Consider the following 9,010-nt stretch of genomic DNA (forward strand, 5'->3'; position numbering starts at 1 on the left):
CAGCCCTCACACTGTGAGATGGTTGAGGCTGCAGTGCACCTCTGGGCACAGGAAAGGGAGACTTGCCTGATGCTTCCACTGTCCCAACCAGCTTCAGCCATTGCTGTAGGGGGTGGTTGCACTGGGATCTAGTTTGGTCAGGGACGGCAGTGGTGGGTGGGGGGAGGGAGGAAGGGAACAAAAGGGAAGGAAAGCGAGAGGCTGCTGAACATGGAGGGGGAGGGAGAGGGTGCCAAGAAGGAGAGGATTCTTACTCGCTTTGGGGACTTAATGTCTTTGGCTGTTGCTCCCATGGCATGGTCTGGATTCTGCAGGGTACCCAGGTGTTGGGAGTCACAGAAGCCAAGCTACACTGTGGGAAGCAGAGTGTGACTGCACTGCTGCACTGCCTCTAGATCTGTCCATGGTCTGATCAGCATGAGAATTGCAGTGTGCCACTTAGTACATACTGCCAAACTCTGACAAGACTCTACTAAAGTATGTGCAAGTTGGTCTCTTAGGTTTGTAACTTGGCCAAATTTAAAGATATTGTCATGAAAACAGCTGAAAAAAAGTGACTCCCTCTACCCCCAAAATTACAAGCTGGTCTGCTTCAAAACATAGAGTTGTAGAGCTACTTAATTAAAATGATTCTAAGAATTGAACATGATCCAAACACCATATTTTCTCCTTTCTTCACAGAAGTGGATGACCACTGCTGCTGCAAATTCTCAAATTGTTAAGCCTAAAATAGACACCTGGGCTGGAAAATTTCAGACTGAATTTTTAAAGTTTGGCAAAATTATAAGCAGCTGTATATGGCATCTTATAATGCAGAGAATCAGGCAAACTCTGCAGAGATGTAGGGGTGAAACCACCTACATCTCTAGATTTCTCTTCCTAGTTGCTTAGAAGTCAGATCTAAATCAGTCTTGGTCTCAGAATCACGACCGCCCCAGTCTGTCTCACAGATTCTCACAGTATCACGACCGCCCCAGCCCCTCCCCCCATCTGTTTCATTTACCACTGAGCTATGACCTGGGCTGGAGACATTCCTAAGGGAGGGGGGGACCTGCTCCTTTTGTTTCCATTTGAATTTGCAGGTCATGTGACTAGTTCTCTCACCTGGTCAGTCTTACATCATTTAGAGGCACCAGTCAGCTGCCAATGGGACTGCTTCTGGTGGGAACTTAGTGATGAGGTCATGACATGGATATATAAGGTACCTTCTTCCTTGAAGCGGGGAAAACAAGTTTTGGGTGCACAGGCAGCTAGCCATGCAGCCTCTAGAGCAGGCTCAGTCAGCTCCTGGATGGAATTGTGTGTAACTTACATGAAATGTATCAGGGAATTTAGAATCTAGTGTTTTAGTCACTTGTCAAAAGGCTACCAAGCCATTTCTGTTTGCTCCAGGGTTTCTTTTGATATTTCTCTGACTTGTACCTATCCCCAAGCCTGCCCTCTCTACCCAGTAAAGCTATCCATTAGCCAGCCTTGTGGTATATGCTTGAGAGGTTTTGGGTACACCTTTTTGCTCCCTTGGCTCGACTAAGGGAAGCTACCTTCTGTGCTTCAGGCTAATAGAAGCACTCCAAGATCCCAAGGTCTACAGGGCCCAGGATGCACAGTATCCCGGGATGCACGGGGCCCAGACAAAGACTAGAGTCTGGATGGTGGCAGCACTACCCCAGGCTTGTGGGTATGCTCCAGGAAGAGGGTTGGCCATATATAGGTGCCTCCATGGAGGCACTTGAAGCCTAGCTTTTGGCTGGGCGCAGTGAGGTGGGTGGCTCAGCACAGGAGTGCCCCCTACTGGCTGCCACATGTGGCATCTTATAACGGGGAGAATCATGCAAACTCTGGAGAGATGTAGCGGTGAAACCACCTGCATGCTCTAGAATTCTCTTCCCAGTTGCTTAGAAGCCAGATCTAAATCAGTCTCAGTCTCACTTTCTCACTTCTCCACCCTCCATTATTTATTTCACAAGCTTAAAAAGACATACCTATTATATCTTACTTTACATATACGAATAATTGCATTCTGACTGCACTCTGAACTTCTCTCAGTTTTGTTGAAGCCCATCTGCTCTTTCACTAAGAGTGTTACACTTCCCTGCTTCATGTGACTCTTTTGCATTTGGATAAATAATTATACTTTTTTACCTACTTGATGAATTGGTTCCAAAGTGTGAATGGAAATCAATGAGGTTGTCCTGCTGCAACTGATAGGAGGATTTGGCAAAATGTGTCCTTTTCTGTGCTAGCAGTGTGTGGTGTGATAGAGTCACTTGTTTTATCTCAATACTTTTATCTGTTTTGCTTTTCTGTAAGGAACTTCTTGTGAATGGCTACATACCTGCAGACACATTTTAATAATTCATTGTGAACAGTGAGAGTAAGCAAGATGAATAATAAAGTATGATCTACGGCTGTACCTCAAAGGCAAGAAGTGTAAATCCTACTTAACCACATAAACATCAAGATCTTGTTTCACTTTACAATCAAGGAATGGGATTCTATATCATATATGCTTTTATATTTAAACCTGTGATTTTCATATTTGAAAAGATTTAAAGGACAAACACACAGTAGCCTATAGAACAATACGATAATGAATTACAGGAAACATTGTTCAAATGATAAAGGTCCATTCATAGACATATAACTTGAAAAAATATAAAATCCATCTGTACTTTATACATAGCACGTTTATATTAGCCCCATTGTATTGTTTCCCAGTTTGCTATGGGGGAAAAATCTGGACCTATTTGCTGAGACTCAGATTTGATATTTTTTCAGGGAAAGAGACCATTCCATCATTGTATTTCTAAACATCTCCACAGCGTCTGTTTGAAAAGCTACACTCACATTAACACCCTAAATTAACTTTCCCCTGAACTGTGCTAGACACATAGGAGCAAAGCAGCACAAAAATGGAACATGGGACCCCAGCAAATAGTAGCAGGTTGGGGAATGTAGCCTATGCAACAATGAAGTGAGAAGAGAAGGAGCAGGGGAACAGTTGCTTCAGGCAGATTGTTTCCTTGGAAACTTATAAGGAAAGTGCTAATGATACTCAGAATGCTATTACCTTCTGCTCTGTGCCTCTTCCCTCACTTGGGGAGGGGGGGTGAGAGAAGGTTAGCAGAAGAGAGAAATAATGGAGCTAACAGTGGCTGCAAAAGCCATGTAATCAGGGAGGAGAGGAGTCATAGAGAAGAATCAGACTGTCTGTGTAGATGCTCAGGATACTTGTCATGGGTGCTGGCTGCCCTTACAGATTCTCAAGCCCACTGGATTTTCACTTAATGTTTTAGTTTTTGACACATAGCCATATTCTTTCCCCTTACAAATGCTGCTGTTCATTCGTTGCTCCATCATACTCCTGATAGAAATTTTGGGGCATTCAGAGTTCTCTGTCTCAAATATTCCTTTTATTTTGTTGAAAACTCAGTATTTTCATACCTTATATTTAGGATTTTCTTCCATTAAGACCTTCTGAGTTATGGCCACCTTGTTTAGCTCTGAGCACTCTCAACTTCAGTACTTCGCAAGTGCAGCTCTTCTGGATGGTCATCTAGATAGCTCTTCAAAGGACATGTTTTTACTACCTGCCTACTGACCAAAGGACCACCCCTAAGTAAGTTCTGCCTCCTTATTTTCATTTGACACACCAGAGACAGGCAGGCATTAAAGACTGCTTGGGAGCGACCCTAAGGAGCCCTGAATGTGTACCTCAGAGCTGCACTTAATTTTAGGATTTACATCGCTTACTTCATTCACAAGCATTACCCTGGCACTTCCCAATCTGTTTTGCAAAGTACAAGTTGTGTATAAAAATCATTTCAGTTGTCACTGGATCTCAGACAATCTGTCAAGTATAAGACAGAAAACTAAGAATACCTCATCTAATTGAAACTATAGATTTTTTTTAGACAGAATGGAACTGCTAACCTTGAATTTGGTCATGATCCAGAGAGGGTTAATGAGCTATGTTTCTTCTTCATCAGTGCTTTTGTACCTTTCAGCCTTCTTAATAGAAAGACCCAAGTATTATTATTAATCAGACAGGAATTATGTAAGGAAAAATTGAAAAATAAGAGTTTTCCATACATATGCACCAAATACTGTGTTTTCCCCTGAATTTTTTCTGTCAAAACTAGTGTGTAGCAATGATGCACCCTGGAGCAAGACTGAGAAACTATCAGCACTTAAAACAAGTTGTAATTCTGTGTTCAAACATCTATCTGTACATTATCTTACAGACATGAATGAATATGCAGTGTAACTTAATATATCACCCGACATGAGTTACCTATGTGGGTATATTTCATTCTTCAACAAATCAAGTCTTTTAAGATGAATGTCATTTGAATTCGGTTCTTTAGCAATTTGGATGTGGCTATTATACAGATAATTTATTTTTCAAAATCTTGAGGCAATGTTCAGAGGTGCAGCCATTACATGGGCATGACCATTTCATGAGCAAACATAGCATTTGGTTGCTTTATCTTTATCTTTTCATCCTGGCCCATCTTAGCTATTTTTGAGTTAACAAGTTTCTGCTGCTGAAAGGTACTTTACCATATGGTAGTAGAAAAATATCAAACTAATGCACTAATTACAAACAGCTAAAAGTTCATTACAGTTTTGGCAGGTTGTGCTTCGGGAGGTTGAGATGAGAAGAACTCCTTTTTTAATGTTTTATGTGGTAGGAAAATTATTTTCTTGATTTGTTCCAGATACTAAAGTACTGTCTGTAATGTATGCTACCAGGATTGATCAGCAGGTGTTTACTTCAGGTAGTCATAACATGTTTTAAAGGGCTTTAAAATGTCAGTATTAGTTATCAAGATGGTTGGAAGTTAGTCGTTGCAGAATTTTTTTTGGAAATTTTCCATACCATTACACTCTGCAAAGAATTGTATTGCATCTCCATTTAACTAACTATAATAAGGGAAAGTCAAGTAGATGCCTCTAAGGATAGGGAAGGATTTTTTAGGGTGATATCTTTTATTGGATCAACTGTGATGTTGGGATGAAGTTAGACAAGCTTTTGAATGTAAGACATTCTTTGTCAGGTCTCTGATCACAGGAGGCCAGGTACAGCATAGTGTAAAACAGCAGGGGAGAGGGGAGTGCAAGAAATTCTCAGGGGTAGCAGACACAAAGCAGAAGAAAAGAAGCTGATTACTGGGAGACCAAGGCTTATCAAAAGGGAGGAGGGTCATTTTCACCTTTCTTGCATGGAAAGTTTTCAGGAGGTTGACAAAATATAATGGGTGTGTTTAGTTCTTAGTTCTTAGTGTCCAGTCAGCTTATGAATTTTTGCCTGTTAAAAGTATTAAGTAGATTTTCCTTGAGTGCAAAAATAATGAGGTCAGAGAGGAAGTTCTGTGAGAAACGTACTCCGAGGATTGGGCTCATACATACTGGAAATATGTTGTTGCTTCCTAAACTACTTTTATGCCCTCTCTAGCATTGCCAGGTGTGTGTGTTTATTTGTTTTTTAAAGACATACACATGAACATGGATGCATGCGTGTGTATGTGTATAATTTTTGCATGTATGTCCGTTTTGTTGAGATTTCTGCTGGAAGCAATAGTATTCCATATTTGGGATTTTGCCTTCTTCCCCTTCTGGCCATTTTCAAAACACCTGACATTTCCTATTGACCCTTTATGTGATAGCCATTCTCTGTCAGTTTGTTACTTTCTTCCCTGCTTTTGAGTGGAAAGCCTAGTATTTCAGGGTCTACACCAGGGGTGGGCAAAATATGGTCTATGGGCCGAATCTGGCCTGCAGAGTGATTTACCAAGGCAGTGGTGGGTCCGTCAGCCTCACTGGGCTGTGGTGGGACACTCCTATTCCATACCAGCCCACAGCTCACCCCAGAATGCCCATTTGGTGGCAGCAGCCCCCAGCCCTGCCAGTTCAGCGTGGCACAGTGTGGGGGCAGCAGTAGTGGTGGGAGCCCTGGTGAGGGTTCTGCATCTGGAGCCAGGCTGGGGACCAGTCTCCATGGAGACCACGTGGGACTGGGCAGGGAGCTGTATCTGGGGCCAGGGGCCACTCCACCCCATGCCAAAATTATGGGGGGTGGGGGCTGCTGCCAGTGCGTGGCTATCTGGGGGTGAGCTGTAGGCTGGAACAATGGGAGTGTCCCAGTGGGGGTGTCCCAGTGCTACCCACTTTCCCCAGCCCTAGCCCAGTCCTGGCTGCTGAAAGTGGTGGGGTGTGGAGTCGCTGCCAGATCCACCCCCTTTCTCCCCCCACCTCTTGGCTGTGTGCCCCAGGCTGGGGGAAGGGATGAGTTAGGGAAGGGGGGGGAAGGAAGCTAAATTTCTCTCAAGTGTCCTCCACAGGGCTAGCAGCCCCGCTCTCTCCCTTGTGGGTGCTGCAGTCCCCCAACAAGTTCCAGTGGTGCCTCCCAGCTCAGCCCCAGCCATGGCTCCATCCCCAAAATCCTGGCCCCAGATGTGGCTCTGGGGTTCTGTGAAGGCAGGATGCACAGGTGGGTACCAAGATGTGATGGGGCCCAGGGCTGGGATCACGGGGTGCTGACAGTGTGGGGCTGAGGTGGGGCAGAGCTGTGATATGCTCCCTGCATGCCCCTGCCCACAGAACCCATGCCTATTACAGGGGTATGTGAGCAGCAGATCATGGCTCTTACCAGGTCCCAGAGCATCTCTGCCCCATAAATTTACCCTGTAATCTCAGCCTTGCCCACCCCTACCACTCCTGAACACCATGATCAGGGGCCCACATAGGGAATTGTAGTGAGTTGTTGGGGGTGGAGAGGAGTGCTGACCCGGCCTGCAACAGCTCATCAAAAAGCCTATGTGGCCCTTGTGCCCAAGTAATTGGCCACCCCTGATCTAAACAGACATCACATTTCTCCCAGGAGAAAGCCTTTTTTGTTCCCAGATCCTACAGAACAATCATTTCATTGTCTCACTAAGTACCTGTGAAGTATGAGAGATAAAGTATGTTAAAACTTCTTCATCCCCTGCCCCCTCTGTGTAAGTTAATAGTGACTCATTCAAGTTAATGGCCAATCATGTTCTTCTTAGCTACTGAGCAGTAATGCAGCTTGGAAGGGCTGTATGTGTTGTAGGGCTGTGCTCTTTGGTCTCAGATTTTGGCTCACATCAATCAGGACAGCCTTAAATGCAATACAGACTGTCTTTAAAGCCTCAGTCATTTACTAAAATGATTAGATTGACACAATATGCATACCATTATATGAGTATGTGCACATATGCTTAGAAATAAAGTCTCCTTCTAAAGAAAGAAAACTTTGCTTTCTGTATCAAGTTAAATTTAAGTCAAAAGCATAGTAAGGGATCAACTGTTAAACCTAAACTGAATTCTGTGTAACACATTAAGCACGCTCTAGCACATGCTTATTTTCTAGAACAGGGGTGGCCAACCTGCCCCATGCTTGCCACAAGTGACAGCTTCTGTGTGTGGCATGTGGCAGATTGGACAGGGAATACCAGGCTGGGTGCCAAAAGCACCCAGGCAAGGGAAAGGGATTGGAGTGGCACCCTTGGATGACACAGGTTTAATCTGTGGTATAGCATGAACTGAACTAATTTAGCTGATGTTAACATAGAGTGTAATAACAATGAAATATAACTATGTTAGTCTTGTCCCATAAGCAACTTGAAAACTCCATTTTGTATCCTTCTGTGTGACATAAGTGAATAAACTCTGCATAGCCTTTATGTATGAGTGTGTGTAAAAGGGTGAATGGTGAGAGAATGACATAGGGATGGGAGAAGAAGATTTAACTGTTTTTGTAAGCAACAAGGTACCAAATGTAAGTTACCAGTCAGTAAACCTATTAATGAATGGCTGAAGAATCCCTTTTAGGCCTTGGCACAAAGAAGATAATGAGGAGAAGAAATGCACCCATCCTGCCAGACGGGCAGCAAAAACACTCCAAAGCTAAAATAAGCTGAAAACAAAAGAAGACTAGCTGTAAAAACAGAAGCTGGGTATGGAAAAACCCTAAAGCACTGAAACAAAGAATGCCAGTCCCTATATAAGAACACTTTGAAAATGCCAAGTTGGGTGAGTCTCTTTCTCTACTGCTGTTTCATCGGAGCACAGATGCATCTGTTCACCCTGCTCCAGATATTATCTTCAAATCTGCTATCTTCAAATCATCATCATCTACTCAATAAGCCCAGGTTGGCCACCCTGGGCTGATATTAAGCAACTATTCCTGGTAACTGTATCTGGTATATGTGTGGATGAAATGGTTGTTTTGTGTATGTGTATGCCTATGTGTAATGATGTGTATGATGATTTGTGTGTGTTTGTATGAATGGTGTGCCTGAAATCTAACTCATGTGATCAATAAACACGGCACCTTGCCTTATCCCCCTTTATAAAGTCTTGCTTGTGATTTGAGCAATTGGCAATTTGAGTAACAGTGGCACGTCTGCCAAAAAGGTTCTAGAAGATGATATATACGATGCTGACCCTCACATCTAACCTCCCTCCACCCCAAACTGTCTTTACAATGTTACTAATCACTAGCTCTATGGAAGCAGACTAGGATATATCTGTGGTGTCTTACAAACTAACTGTGCTAACTGCTACCAAATAATCTTTTTTTTTCTGGTGACCATTTCCTTTCTGAAATAAGTGGATGGCTTTTTCTTTATTGTAACAAATAGAAAAATTGCTACATGTAACTCCAATGCTTCAAGACAGCATGTTACTGTGTTGTGCTGCTACATTCTTAAGCATCTCTGAAGTCTCTTAAGTGTTGGTGCTATGCTGCTGCTCCGCAGAACTTTGTTGCTGACACCTCAGACAAAGAGAAGAATAAAGAAGCCCTAGATTGTGTGTTGAAGCAAGTAAAAAGATAAATTTTAAAACTCTGGCAAACCATGAAAGATGTTTCTTCATAGCAGAAAAGGAACAGCCACTGTAGGCAAAAAGGAACAGCCACTGTAGGCAACTATTCCCAATAGACGTTAATCCCTCCTCCTACAGGTCTGTTTTAATACTTTAC

General features: G+C 43.2%; 1 long non-coding RNA gene across 2 annotated transcripts in view; it reads left to right on the forward strand.

The window, feature by feature from the left end:
* The first annotated feature begins 1,126 nt into the window (after positions 1-1,126).
* The window catches only part of LOC109300436, a 46,287-nt gene continuing 38,403 nt past the window's right edge, over positions 1,127-9,010 (forward strand). The window contains exons 1-3 of one of the 2 annotated variants that reach the window (XR_002098226.1): positions 1,127-1,299; positions 3,456-3,619; positions 4,637-4,690. This is a non-coding gene — a long non-coding RNA (uncharacterized LOC109300436). The remainder of the gene's footprint in view (positions 1,300-3,455; positions 3,620-4,636; positions 4,691-9,010) is intronic. The other variant, XR_002098227.1, reaches the window with a different exon arrangement.

This window comes from Gavialis gangeticus, unplaced genomic scaffold (genome assembly GCF_001723915.1).
Source record: "Gavialis gangeticus isolate Ggan-Ray unplaced genomic scaffold, GavGan_comp1, whole genome shotgun sequence".
Lineage (NCBI taxonomy): Eukaryota > Metazoa > Chordata > Crocodylia > Gavialidae > Gavialis > Gavialis gangeticus.